The 15,428-nt window shown below is 41.1% G+C and overlaps 1 protein-coding gene across 1 annotated transcript in view; it reads left to right on the forward strand.

Annotated features, from left to right (window-relative positions):
* The first annotated feature begins 11,189 nt into the window (after window positions 1-11,189).
* Window positions 11,190-15,428, forward strand: part of Cdkl5 (cyclin dependent kinase like 5) — a 211,988-nt gene continuing 207,749 nt past the window's right edge. The window contains exon 1 of the mRNA XM_052171250.1: window positions 11,190-11,262. The gene's annotated coding sequence lies outside the window, so the exon portion shown is untranslated. The remainder of the gene's footprint in view (window positions 11,263-15,428) is intronic.

Consider the following 15,428-nt stretch of genomic DNA (forward strand, 5'->3'; position numbering starts at 1 on the left):
GGAATATTGGTCTATAATTTTCTTTTCTGGTTGTTGTTGTGTCTTTTCCTGGTTTTGGTATTAGAATGATACTGATTTCATAGGAGTTTGAAAGTGCTCCTTCCGTTTCTATTTTTCAAAATAGCTTTAAAAGGATTGGCTGTAGTGCTTCTTTGAAAGTCTGGTAGAATTCTGTAGTGAATCCATCTGGCCCATCTGGCACTGGACTTTTTTTTAGTTGGAAGGCTTTTTATTACTATTTCAATCTCCTCATTTGTTATGGGTCTGCTTAAGTTGTTGATTTCTCCTTGCTTTAGTTTTCATGGTTTGGCTAAATCTAGATTTTTTTTTTTTTGCCAGTGTAATGGACTTCAGGGGTTTTTTTTGTTTGTTTGTTTTGTTTTGTTTTGTTTTTAAATATTCACTTATAATATTCTCAATTTCTTTTGGGTCTGTTGTACTGATTCCCTATTCGTTTCTGATTTGCTTAATTTGGGTCCTTTCTTCCTTCCTTCCTTCCTTCCTTCCTTCCTTCCTTCCTTCTGGTTAGTTGGGCCAAGAGTTTGTCAATCTTATCATCTCAAAGAATTAGCTCTTAGACTTGTTGATACGTTGTACTGTTTTCTTTTTTTTTCCTATTTCATTAATTTTGGCTCTGATTTTTATTATTTCTTGCTATCTACTGGGTTTGGCTTTGTGCTCTTCCTGTTTTTCCACCTTTTAGAATTGCATCATTAAGTCATTTATTTGTGCCTTTTATGATTTGTTAATGTTGGCACTTAGAACTATATATTTCCTCATAGGACTGCTTTCTCAGTGTCCCAGAGGCTTTGTTGTGTTGTGTTTTCATTTTCATTTAGTTCAGAGCATTTTTTATTTCTTTCTTGATTTCTTCTTTGACTTATTCATCATTCAAGAATGAGTTGTTTAATCTTCATATAATTTGTATTTAGTAGAGGTTTATTTGTTGTCAGTTCTGAGTTTTATCGCTTTGTGGTCAGGAAGGATATGAGGAGTTATTTCAATCTTTTTGTATTCATAAAGACTTGTTTTTTACCCCAGGTGTGTTATAATTTAGATAAGCTTCTGTGTGCTGCTGAGTAGAATGTTTGTTCTTTGGTGTTTATATTCTGTAGGTATCTGTTAAGTCCATTGGATATATACTACTAATTAATTCTGATGTTTGTCTGTCCTTGTTTTTGCAGAGGACCTGTCTAATGGAGAAAGTGGTATGTTGAAATCACTTAGTATTAATGGGCTGATGTTGTTCTGTGTCTTAAATCCAGTAGTATTTGTTGCTGGGGAGATGACTCAGCAGTTAAGAACACTGTCTACTCTTCCAGAGGACTTGGGTACAATTCTAAGCACCCACACATAAGCTTACACCTGCATATAACTCCAGATGTAGGGCTCCAACACTCACACAGAAATATGTGCAGGCAAAAGATCAATACATATACAATAAAAATAAAAATATTTGAAAAAATAATAATTAAAAAATAAATCCAGTAGTCCAATTTTGATGAAACTGGGGAGGATGGGCCTTCTTCATTAAGTCTGGTGATTCCAAATGCTAATCTTAGGGAAACACCCTTACAGATGATCCCACAGATATTGTTTTACCAAATATCAGGACATCCTTAGCCCATTCAAATTGACAAATGAAATAATTCATCACACTTGAGGCAATTGCACAGAAGGGTTAGATGTCTTCCACATATCTCATATCTTCTGTTAATAGTTTGCTTTCTTGTGAGTGCTCCATAGCCTCAGTAATAGTGTCAGGCCTTGGGCCCTCCCCTGTCGCTGGACCTTCTTTCCTCAGGCTCCTCTCCATTTCCATCCCGTAATTCTTTCAAAGAGGTACACTTATGGGTCAGAGTTGTGACTGTGGGATGCCCCCCTCTCCCTCACATGATGCCCTGTCTTCCTGCTGGAGGTGGGCTCTATAAGTTCCCTCTTCCTACTGTCAGGCATTTCATCTAAGGTCCCTCCCTTTTAGTCCTGAGAGTCTCTCACCTCCCAGGTGTCTGGTGCATTCTGGTTCTCCATCCCCCAACCTCCTATCGCCCAAGGTTGCCTGTTTCCATTATTGCTGCTGGCCCTCAGGGCTTCAATCCTTTTTCCTCACCCAATACCAGATCAGGTTCCCCTCTCCCCTCAACTGCCTGCCTCCCATCCACTTTCCCTCCCATTTCCTTCCCTCCCTCCCTCCCCACTTGTGATTGCTTTCTTCTCCCTTCCAAGTGGTACTGAGGTCTCCTCACTTGGGCACTTCAGCTTGTTGACTTTTTTGAATTATATGGAGTGTATCTTGGGCATTTTGTACTTTTTTGGCTAATATCAGCTTATTAGTGAGTACATAACCATGCATGTCCTTTTGGGTCTGAGTTACCTCACTCAGGATGATATTTTTCTAGTTCCATCCATGTGCCTGCAAAACTCAGGATGTACTCGTTCTTAATAGCTGAATAGTATCCCATTGTGTAAATGAACCACATTTTCTGTATCCATTCTTCTGCTGTGGGACATCTGGGTTGTTTCCAGCTTCTGGCTATCACAAATAAGGCTGCTATGAACATAGTGGAATACATGCCCCTGTGACATGGTGGGGCATATTTTAGCTATATCCCCAAGAGTGATATAGCTGGGTCTTCAGGTACATCTATTATCTGAGGAACCTCCAGATTGATTTCCAGAGTGGTTGTACCAGTTTGCAATCCCACCAGCAATGGAGGAGTGTTCCTCTTTCTCCACATCCTCTCCAACATGTGTTGTCACCTGAGGTTTTGATCTTAGCCATTCTGATTGGTGTAAAGTAGAATTTCAGGGTCGTTTTGATTTGCATTTCTCTGATCACTAAGCACTTTGAACATTTCTTTAGCTGCTTTTCAGCCATTCGAGATTCCTCAGCTGAGACTTCTCTCTTTAGCTCTATACTCTATTTTTTGATTGGGTTGTTTGGTTTTTTTGGTGATTAGCTTCTTGAGTTTTTTATATATTTTGGATATTAGCCCTCTATTGGATGTGGGGTTAGTAAAGATTTTTCCCAATCTGTAGGTTGTCGATTTGTCTTACTGACTATGCCCTTTGCCTTATAGACGCTTTCCAGTTTCATGAGGTCCCATTTATCAATTCTTGATCTTAGAGCCTGAGCCAATGGAGTTCTGTTTAGAAAATTTCCCCTTGTGCCAACAAGCTCAAGGCTCTTTCCCACTTTCTCTTCTATTAGTTTCAGTGTATCTGGTTTAATGTGGAGATCCTTGATCCACTAGGACTTGAGCTTTGTGCAAGGTGACAAATATGGGTTTATTTTCATTTTTGTACTTACAGAAAGCCAGTTAAACCAGAATCATTTATTGAAGATGCTTTCTTTTTTCCATTGTATATTTTTGGCTTCTTTGTCAAAGATCAGGTATCTGTAAGTGTGTGGTTTTATTTCTGCGTCTTCAATTCTATTCCATTGATCAACGTTGAATTAGGAAAGGCTGAAAGAAGCTGAGGAGAAGGGCGACCCTGTAGGTGGACCAGCAGTCTCAATTAATCTGGATCCCAGAGATTTCTCTGACACTGGACCACCAAATAGGCAGCATGTACCAGCTGATATTTGGCCCCTAACACACAGTAGAGGACTACTGGGTCTGTGTTCATTCAGAGATGATGCACCTAACCTGCCAGAGACTGGAGGCCCCAGGGAGTTTAGAGGTCAGGTGGGGTGGGGGTGGGGACAGTGGGGCAAGGAGGAAGTATGGGATGTGAAACAGTTGGAGAGTAGAGGCAGGGAATAAAATATGGAGTGTAAAAATAAATAAATAAATTTAAATAAAAATAGTTTGCTTTCTGTTGCTGTGATAAACAAAACAATTAAAAAGAGCATGAGGAGGAAAGAATTTATTTCATTTTACACTTCTACGTAACAGTTTATCATGGAAGGAAATTAGGGCAGGAACCTGGAATCAGGAACTGAGGCAGAGACTGAGGAGGAATGCTGCTTTGGGGCTTGCTTCCAGGCCCCTGTTCAGCTCCTAGACAGCCCAGACTCACCAGCCTAGGAACAGAACTGTGCACTTAAGTGGCCCTTCTTACATCAATTAACAATCAAGAAAATGCCCCAAAGACTCGTCCTCAGGAAACTATTCAACTGAATTTCCCTTTTCCCCTGGGGGTGTTGAGGTGACAACCCAGATCAGCCATTGCTCCTTTTCATTCAAATCCACCTCAAATGGGATGACCCCAAATTGTGTTCATCCTCATTTTACATTTCCTGTCTGTTAACATCTATTTCTCAGCCCATTGTCTGGATCCTTGATTTCCCTCTGTGTATGTCAACAGAGCCTGCAATGAGTGAATGTGTGGGAATACAGATGAGCTAATTAATGGATTAATTCAGCAAATGCTTATTGATTGTCATGCCCCATGCTAGGCATCAGGAAAACAACTCGAAACGAATAAAGCTCAAGCCATACTCCCCCTTTTCCTTGTTGCTATTGGTTAGAAAGGATTTCCCTGGCTGGCCCAGAACAAAAGGACAGTCCTCCTGCCTCTGCCTCTGAAATTCTGGAGATTGAACTAAGGGCTTTGTGTGTAGTAATCAAACACTCTACCAACCGAGCTACATCACCAGCCCCACCCATTCTGTGTGCTTTTATGTAACTGTCCTAGAATTCTAACATGTCTTATAAAGAGCTTGTAAATGCATTGAATCAGATCTGTTATTAAATCTAGAAAATGAGAAGTACAACCATTTTATTACTTTTAGCACTTATAGCCTGTGAGCTCATTTATTTCTGTAAATATTAAATGTTTTAAAAATGTTTTTCCATTTTTTAATTAAAATCTTGGGATGTGATAAATATGTTATATATAGTCTCTCTTCCTTTACCTGTACATATTCAGGGGAAAGGCATTATTTGGAATCACTTTACACTATCAAAATCCTGTAAGAGACGGATATTAGTAAGATGCTCATTAAGACACCTTGCATTTGAGCTAAGTAAGTAAGCAATGAAATGGAAAAGAAAAGGAAAGCTTGAGCATAGTGGAACATGCCTGTGATCTCAGTAGCCAGGAGGTTGAGTCAGGAGAATGCAGAGTTCTTTCTATGCCAGACTTGGCGTCATAGTGAGACATTGTCTGGTGTGGGAGGATAAGAGCAATACAGAGCTCACCGACCCACCTTTACACACATCGTTATCATTTGACTTTATTTGGTAACTGGTAAAAGGCAGAAAGGAATTTTCCATGTACAGTTGTTTTGGGAGTAAAGGACACAACAGCATTTATATGGTTTCTACTGACAATGCCGTATAGCTTAATGAAGGGGGTCAGTCTCTCGGGGCTTGTTTCAACTGCTTACTGTCTGGATAAGACTGGACAGTTTACTCAAACCTCACCTGTAAAATGAAGATAGGAACCATATAGATGAGTCAGGACTGTAGCATTACTAATTAGCACAAAATGGGTGGCTTCAAACAACAAATGTGTGCCGTCTTGTAGTTTCTGAGGGTTACAAATTCTTAAGTGGCTCAGTGGAATGATTCTGGCCTGGGTGTTTCATGAGGTTGAAATCAGAATGTCAGCTAGGACTGAGACCATGAAGAAATAAACAGACTGGGACATCTGCTTCCAAGATGACTCTCATATCCTCTGGCAAAAGTCTTCACTTTCTAACTCCATGGGCATCTTGAATGTCTTACTGACATATACCTATATTCCCCCATGGTGAGCAATTTAGCAAGGAGAGTGAAATGGAACACTCTGACTTAATGTTACATCAGGACCACCTGTGATCATCACTTTTGCCATATTTTATTAGATGAGAGCCAGTGTATAGCCCAAAGGAAGGTGTTGTCATGGGTTACTTTTACATTAATAAAACTGTGTGTGTGTGTGTGTGTGTGTGTGTGTGTAGGTGTAGGTGTGTGTGTGAATTGGTTCTTTTTTTGCACCATGTGGGTCCTGGGGATTGAATTCAGGCTTCCTAGCCAATGCCTTTACCAGCAGAGCCATTTTACCAAGTCTTTTTTTGTGTGTGTGTTCTTACGATAAAGGGCCAATGAGTCTTTCTCCCCTCTGTTTCCTACAAATCTATGGTAAGAGACATTGGGCTTGGTGAGTGAACTGAAAATACCATCTAAGTAACTGGTATACAAAGGTAAGGCCTATCCTATCTCCAGGAGCTCTTCGTTTGCCTTTAGTCACAAACCAGGTGGGGTGGTGACAGTGACACAGGAAAAGGAGGATTTTTGTTGTTTATTTGGGATTTTGAAAGTGGTTACACATATTTGATTATTTTGAACCAGGGTCTCTTGTGTTATAAAGCTGACCTTAAACTTGATGTGTAGCCAAGGATAAACTAAATTACTGATCCCCCCTTCGCCACCCCCTGCATTCATGTCTGAGCAGTGGGATTACAGGTTTATGCCACTATACTCCAGTTGTGCTAGGAATCTCAAATAAGGTTTCACACATACCAGGTAAGTATTCCGCCCAGTGAGGGATATCTCTGGCTCCTAAAGATCACTTTGTCAAAGATGACTTGTAAATGAATGGATTTTGTTCATGATGGCATTTTTATGTGTGTATAGTTTGTTTTAACTTACCCTGTTCTCCAACTGTCTCCCCCACCTTCATCTGCCAGCAGGAGCCCTGTCCTCCTCTAGCTGGCTCTCCTCCTTCCTCTAGATAGTTCCTTTTTCTGCATTCATGTCACATTTATTCCATTACCCTCTGGAATTGGGGGTTTTGATCAAATGCAGCATTCTAGTATTAAGCTGGATTAATTTTTAATAGCTGAAAAAGACCCAAAAGTCAGAAGCATGAGCCAAGATGTGAGAGGACATGAGAGGCAAATTTTCCATAAAATAGGACTCAAAGTATTGATCACAGGGAAAAAGTGCTTCAAGTTGATGTTTAGTCCATGGGATAGAGGCTGTTGAATAAAAACTAAAGCTTGCAAAGTCCTTACTATAATAGGTCAGTTGGTTTCTCAGGGCACTTCCTAAAGACCTACTTACTGTGAGATAAGCACTACTAATGCCATATTCATTTTATATAAGAAGAAACTGAGGCACATGGAAGCTGTAGTTTTTTGACAAGGTTTCTCTATGTATTCTTGGCTGTCTAGAAACTCAGTCTGTAGACCAGGCTGGCCTCAAACTCAGAGATCCACCTGCCTCTGCCTCCTGAGTGCTGGCATTAAAGGTGTGTGCCACTACTACTTGGCTGGAAAAGCTATATCTTAAAACAATTTTTGTTGTTTTACTTTGGTTTTGGTTTTTTGAGGCAAGCATCTTAGCTATAGAGCTCTGGCTGTCCTGGAACTTACTATGTAGACCAGGCTGGCCTTAAAAAAGCATAGAGATCTGCCTGTCTCTGCCACTCAAGTTCTGTGATAAAAGCATCTCTTCCTGTTTTGTTTTTGAAACAGAGTTGGAGTTTATTAAAAGGGAATTTTTTGGTTTGAGTGTGAGTATGTATGCATGCTTACCTGTGCACAGGTAAAAGGGTTGGCACATGTATGTGCCCACATATGTAGAGATGATAGGTATTGTTAATCAGGAGATATGTACTATTTTTGAGCCTCGGACTTGCCAATTAGGCTCGGCTGGTTGGCCAATGAGCCCAGGGTTCCAGGGATCCCTGCCTCCCCAGACCTGGATTACAATTCCTCAAGCAAACCTTTGTCACCAGGTTTGGCTTTTCATGTAGGGCCTGGGAATGAACTCTGACCCTCATGCTTGGGCAGCAAGTGCTTCACCTACTCAGACACATTTCCAGCCCCAAAAGGACATTTGAAATATAGATTTAAACACAGACTTTAATAGAAAGAGAGAAAGAATAAGGCACACCCGGATTCATAAACTTGGGCTTCTCAGGGGAAAGTCACTTCTTGGCTTTTTTATTTTATTTTATTTATTTATGTATGTATTTATTTATTGAAGACATGACCACATGTCTTCACCTTTAATTTTAAGATGTATTAAAGGTGTAGAAGAACATCAGAGTGTTAAGGATGACACTCATGTTCCTTCAACACTATTTGTGGCTAAACTCGGTTCCTGGAGAACGAAGATAGAGACTTTAAAAGTTTAAAGTACTGAACTTGAATTCTAAAATAACATTTCCTCCAACAGCATAAACTTTATTTTTAGTTTTTACTTTGTTTGTCGAGACAAGGTGTCACTTAGGTAGCCATGGCTAGCCTAGACCTTGCTATGTAGATGTGAGTGGCCTTGAAATTGTTGTGTTTCTCCTGCTTCTGCCTTTCAAGTGCTGGTGTTGCAAAGGTATGCCACTACATCCTGATTGTTTATTTATTTATTTACTTTTCCCCCCTTTGTCATGTGCCATAAACTTTGAATAAAGTCATATAAGATTTGGCTTGATTTGAGCTCTGAACAGGATAAAATAATTACTGATTCTCCTTCTGCCTACAAGTACTACCAATTCATTCATCAGGTTGATTTTTCTGCCTTGCCAAAGACCCAGGCTGTATCATGAATTTAAGATCCAGATGGTTGTCAAGAATCTACTTTTTGTTTTCCTTTTCTGTTTTTAAAAGCTTTAGTTAGTAGGAAGACTTTGACTTAAGGCTGGCTTTCTTCTCAGTTACAAAGCAGCATTCCGGGTATTTAACTGCCTTGTTCACCTAGAAGGTATAGAGGGGGAAAATCTTTCTCTCAAACCATGGGATGCTAAGCTTTTTCTTTTATTCTAATCAAGCCACATACGATTGACTGAGACTAATTTAGACTCAGACTCTTGTGTGCAGGGTCTGGATATCTGTAAACAGTGGGGGATTCCATTAGGAGAGGGGGAGCAAAGAGATGCTGAGGAGGCTCTGAGGCTGGTTCTCCATCTGGAAGTGGTGAGACTCTTGCTGAGACATGTGAGAATTAGAGATAATGTGTGTAACAGTATCAGGTTGTGCCAAGAGGCAAATAAAAGCAGTGGACCCCCAGTTAAATGTGAATTTCACATAAATAGCAACTCATTTTTCAGTATGTATATCCCTTTCTACACACAATACAGATTGATTTAGTTTTCCCAGAAGGGTGGGCCATAAAATTCTTTTTGGACAGTGATTAAAAGACTTAATCAGTCTTCTAGCCTTGTCCCGAATGTATTTGGATACGACACATGTATTACAAGTCATTATTTGTTTATGTAAAACTCAGATTTATGGAGGCAGCTTGTGCTTTCTCTGTCAGCCCCAAATATCTATAGAATTGTTAGCAGAGTAGGCATTTGCAGGGAACCATTATTGCTCTTTTTACAGAAGAAAGGACCTCAGGTAAATGGCAGCATGATATTTCTTTAAAACACTTAGAATGTGTAGTCTTCTCTCAAAAAGGGAATTAACTGAACTGGATGTGGCTCCAATAAACCAGTGCTGAAAATCAAATCAAAGCCAAGTTAAAGTGAAAGGCTGTGTTTGCCCATGGTATGGCTTGTTGGAAAACATCTAATTCAGCTACTTAAAACGACATTGAACTTACATCTGTGGTTCTGTTACTGTTTTTTTTTTCTTACCTTCTTCTCAGTGTGTTCAGATAAACCATCTTTCCTTTGAGTCCAATGCAATGCGGCTGAAATTTCTAGTACAAAGGCACTGACGGGGTGATAATGCAGCGATTGTCCCAGGAATTCTGACTCCACGTGGGTGAAGCATGAGGTCACAGCACTGTGATTTTGCAACTGGAGGAAGCAGGAGCCTCTCTGCAAAGCCTGACTCCATTTTCCCTCACTGTTAATTCCCTGCTCCTACCTGGAAAATTTTCTAATATGCTTCTTGAGAAAGTGGGTGCCTTCAATTGCTTATGAAATATTCACCACATTATGAAAAAGAATAATCGTATTAGCTTGGTATCAAGTAGACAAACCTATTGTATAGCTACCAGATTGAAGACAGGAGTAGATTAAATGGATTTTATCCAAGATATCTATTTCTTATTACAAAAAAATAATTTCTGACTTGGCATCTTCGACGTCATATACTACCTATTTTCTGTCCCTAAAACCCAGAAAAACCTTTTCTTCCTCTCTGCTTTTTTTTAAGGTGGAAATCATGCAGCTTTTCATAGATTTGTCTGCAAGGTCTTTCATAAAAGATTTTTTTTTCTTAGTTAAAAGAAGTGCACTGGAACTATCTCTATTTTATCCACTAGTCATCATCATTGGAAAGCTGATTCGTGGTGGGACTTAAGATCTTTATATTTCTACTGGTTCGATGATGACTTCATTGCTTTTTTTTTTTTTTTTAACCAGCTGGGGAATCTTGTAAAGCAGAGCAGCATCGGACGGGAATAGTTGTGGTTTGCTGCTGCAGCCGTGGCCGCTGCTGTTTGCACGCGTCCAGCTGCTGTGTAAGGAATCCTCGGGGCTGCCAGTTCCTTGCTCTTAAGTCACCCCAGGGAATCGCAGGCTGTGAGATGAACGTGCTTATAAATGTGTTTGCGCGCTCGTGCATGCACATCTGCAACAGTTAGGCAGCAGCAATGGACTTCAATATCGTTTTTTTTTTAAACCTACTACAGAGATGAGCCATCCTTCCTCCTTTATTTTCAAGCAGTGCCCGGGCTCCCGCCCGAAATGTTCTCCCCGCCCTCCACCCACTCTGCGCACTGGTCCCCAGAGAGGGAAGCTAGGATAGCTGCGCTGTAGGCAGGATTCCCCCTTTTTTTCTACCGCAGTGACAGGTGGATTCCCGGGCCTCCTCACCCCCCTCAACTCCCGCATCCACCCCTCCCTCAGTCACGATCTCTCCCTCCCTTTATCCTACTCCTCCCTCACTTCCCCGTCCCCACTTAGGCTCGCAGCTTGAGCCCCGCCCCTCCCAGCCCAGCAGTCCAGGTTGCTAGAGCTTGGTAAGGCAACCAAACCTGGTGCCCCAGGAGGAGCATCGCGAGCGCGCATAAGCTCATTTGCAAAGTAGAGAGCTAGTACAAGAAATCCTGGTTCTAGGATTTTGGGGGACTCGAGAACGAGCGACGTGGGCGGGGCGCGCGAGCCCGAACTCGAGCACGAGCACTTTCTCTTCATTGGCGCCTATTAGTAGGCGGGGCTAAGGCGGACCTAGCGGAATGAGAGGAGCTTGCCGATTGGGTCAAATGGGCAGACGGGGGCGGTGCGATCATCAAATTAGGCTGCGCGTTTGCTCCGGCGAGAGGGCGGGGCCGGAGGTTTCGATTACTTGTCGCTGCCGCTAGGGAAGGTAAAGCGGTGACGGCGGCCGGCCGCGAGAGTGGAGGCTTCCCCGATAGAGCTGGGGCACTCGGCACGGTGAGTAGTTGCATCCGCCGGTCAGGCCGTCTCTTGTGTTGGCCATGTGTCCACTAGCTTGTTTTAGAGAGGGAACCCAGTTAGTCCACTTAGGAGGGTGACAGAAAGGGTAGCACTGCCGGTCCCTGCACAACGGGGGAGACACGGTGAGGGCGTCCCAAGCTGGAGTCTTCCTTGCCGATCCACCACTCCGCCACGAGTCTCTAGGGTCTTTCCGGAAGGACTGGGACTGGAATTTTTGGTGCCAGGAGACAGAGGGGGCTGTGCTAGACGTATGGTAGATCGAGGTCGGACCCCGCGGGGCTCCCCTTTGCTGCAGGTCTGCGCTGTCCCCACCCCGCCGCCCCCGTGGCCAGGGCTCTCCGGGCTTGCAGCGAGGGAAGCCCTTTTCCGCTAGCACCTAGAAGGGCCCTCGAAATCCCCCGCCCAAGTTCTCAGAGAGCCCGGGACCCGCTGGTAGCTGCAACTCGCAGCCCAGGTCCTTCTGACCTTGGCTGCTCTGGAGGGTGGGCGAGCGCCCCGCCTGCAGCCCCGCAGGTTTCTGCCACCTTCTACCGGACAAGTTTCAGGCGTTACTGTGAAGTTCATGGCTGGCATGCTGGCAGAGAAGCAGAAATTGACCTCTTCTCAGACCTTCCTACCCTTTGGACCTTCATAGAAATTGAATCCTGGGGTTTGGAACCATCTGCCAGAACGAACAGGTCCTCGCACTGACACGTTTTTTTTTTTTTTTTTTTTTTTTTTGGTGCCCACGTTGGGGTAAAAAATAACCTGGGCATATTTCAGTGTAAAAGCAGATCTTTCTTGGGGGTTTTGTTTTTTCGCTTCACTTGAGTTAGGCATGGCACAGATGCTTGGATAAGAAAAGCCTGACCTTAGTATCTCTACAGACAGACTAGAAGGATGCTGTGATATTTAAATAGTTGCAGATCAGTATTCTGTTAACACAATTATTTTTAATTGGCTGAAATTTAAGCTGATTTTAGAAAGTATTGACACAGAATAATTTCTTTCCGCGCATCTGATTTAGGCTTGTTTGAACGTAATGGTTATGTAGGCAGTATAAAAGATTACACAAATTAATTTGTCTGAGAGCATTTGACTGAAAAAAAAGAGGCATAAATATGTATAGAATGTAGGATTAGGGTTTTAGGTAACATCTGCTGGAACACTTCCAGCGTGTTTGTTTCTTGCTGTAGGGTTACAAAAAAGACGTTTTTACTGAGACACTTTGGAATTACAGACTGCATAACATTTAGATGTAAATTCGTTTTTAATTCCTTTAAGTGTATTAAAATATTTTCATAAAATGCAAAAAAGGGTGTGTTTTCTTGTCCCTGTATATCTGGTGTTGAAAGGGGGAGTATGATCTTACATTTAACAACCCAACTAGGATTCATTAATAATAGAAACATGAAAGGCCTCCATCTTTCCGAGAATGGAGATTTAAGTACCTAGCAAGCCTCTTCCTTATTAAAAGTACTATTTTAGGTTGGAGCATTTTTGGCGTTGACGCTGGAATGGGAGTAAGGAAGCCTGCAGCAGTATTACCAGTTTGACACCACCAGTGGGTGTTTCTGTTGACAAATGCCGAGAGGAGAACATTTGGAAAGGAAATCTTTTTTGGGTGGTGGGATGGGGTTGGGTAAGGAGGGTAGGTGAGGGTAGAAAGAGCCTGAAGAGAGAAGCTGTAAAACTAAAGCTGCCAACACTGTGTGTGCTGGGCTTTGCACAAGCACAGGGGAACCTAATTAGGGAGAAAAATACCATTAGGCTGCATTAAAGAATAGAACTCCAAAAGAGGCATACTAAACAAAGTTAACCATTCCAAGAGTGTTTAATAATCCGCCATTTCTGAGTACTTGGGAAGAGGGCTTCTCTTTTGGGAAGGGCATCAAATTCGTTTGAATTGGCTTGTCTTTTGAACATAGTCAATGCAGAGGTTCATTTGTTACATAGGAATAGAAAGAGTTTACTGTCCTCATTGTGTGGATTTAGCATAGCTCTCAAGCCTATTTTTTATATATAATAAAAAGAACATGGTATGTTATAAAAAATATTCAGAAATAAAATTTCTTCCCCAGGGAGCATTTACTTTTATCCCTGCTTAGTCTTATATTAATGCCTTAGGGACTTCTTAAGCACCCCTGTCAGGGTTCTGATTTTGTTGTTGTTTATGCAAGGGTCTTAGAGTTACTTAAATCAGAGATGCAGCTAGTATGCTCCCTGAGGTGGGGGTTTTGTTTGTTTGTTTGTTTGTATTGTTTTTGGAAAGATTTCCATTGAGAGATATTGCAGGGCCATCTCATATAAATGACTAATAGAAGGTTGATGGATTGTGAATCAAATGCATTCTGTTCCAGATAATCTACATTTGAGAAGAACCAGACTTTATGTGGCATTTTCTGTTCTGAAGGTGTAGTATTCTTACACTACAAACCTTCAATACAGAAGTGGAGAAATTCCTCTTAGTATGCATTTTCCCCCCAACCTGTTTCTCCACAGTGGCTAAGAATCTATGAGAGATTCCCAGCCACAGTTGCATTGTGGAAAATGACAGCAGCTCCTCTTGCAGGAAGTTAGCTTTTCTGGATGATTTCCATTTCAGTTTACTTTATAATAGAACATTGAGCTATAACTGAGATATAAGCTTGTAGGACATCTGTAAAGAAGTGAGCTTTCTTGTCTGTTAAACATTTTCACCCTTTTCGTCTTCCATTTTGACAGGATTGGTGATGATCTCCTTTATTTTAATAGGATTTTCATGTTTGGTTGTTCAACAGTGTGCTAATATGGAATTTTATTTTTGGCAGTTAGTGTGAGAGTATGATACTCTAGTATAACAAATTGATGTCAAATAATAACATGAGTCATTTAGAATGAACAAAGCAATCCACTTGCATAGATCCAACATAGGAGGAAGATCTTTTATATAGCTCTTTAGTACAACACCAGCAAGATTTGAGATAGTTATATGTTTTCTGATTCCAAAGGACTTTTTATTCAGAATCAGATAATTCTAGATCTTAATGTTTTTATTTTTGGCAACATCAAATTCCTTGACAGAGGAGAAGATAAAATGTCAAAGGTCATTCACCATCTGATAATTGTGTCAGTTGGACCACATATTTCAACTTAAGAAAATGATGCAAAATCAAGACATTTAGAACTGGAGCTGTAACTTAGAGGCAGAGTATGTGGCCTTGAATTGACTCCTTACAGAGGCGAGTGGGAAGGCATTGAAGCTCTCTGTATGAGGATTCTCTTTGCTTTGAATCTTAAAATCTTTCCTTATTGTTTTTCCTTTCTTTTTTTGATAATTCACAATTTTAACATTTGGATTTTTATTTTTGTTTTTGTTTTTTTTGAGTTAGGGTCTCATTTTTAATTCAGGCTTTCTGGGAACTAACAATGTAGCCCAAGGTGGCCTGGAACTTGTGGCAATCCTCCTGCCTCAGCTTCCCAGGTGCTGGGATATGTTTGGTCTAGATTTAACATTTTGAAATATTTTTAGACATTTTCCTTTATATGGGGCAGTGCATGCATTAGTGAATTATTCAAATATTGAGTCTCATTTCTCATTTGAATTTATACACTTCTTCATATGGAGATAGGAATTTGGGAAGCAATTCCATCAGTGGATATGAAAACTGAGACAGAGGAGTTTCTATCTACAGAGATAATTAACATTTAAATATTTCAGATTTGGGAATTAACAGAAAATTATTTATTGGATTAAAAGGACCAGACTCTTGGAAATTTGTTGTCAATACATTGAGTTAAGCGTTCTTTTTACTTAAAGACATTTGTTTTGGGGGTCGTTCTCATGAGACATTTTTGGGTGTAGTCTCTCTTTTGTATAGTCTGCTCTGTAATTTTCATAATCCTACATCCATTGATCATTACTGAATACCAGATGCTGTGGCAAATTATTTATTCATATGCATGCATGTGTGCTCACAGCCTTTCTCCAAGGTAGATGTAGGGATATACATGTCAGACGGGCTCAGAAATAATTTGCACATATTAGCTAGCTAGTCAGCAGAAGAGGCAAAATTGCCATACAAACCGGTCTGACTTGAAATTGTGCTTTTCCAAGCTCTGCTTTCTGCTTCTTTTTAAAGAGTGGTTCCTAAAGCCTGTTTTGAATTCATACTGTACATTGT

This window comes from Apodemus sylvaticus, chromosome X, assembly GCF_947179515.1.
Source record: "Apodemus sylvaticus chromosome X, mApoSyl1.1, whole genome shotgun sequence".
NCBI lineage: Eukaryota > Metazoa > Chordata > Mammalia > Rodentia > Muridae > Apodemus > Apodemus sylvaticus.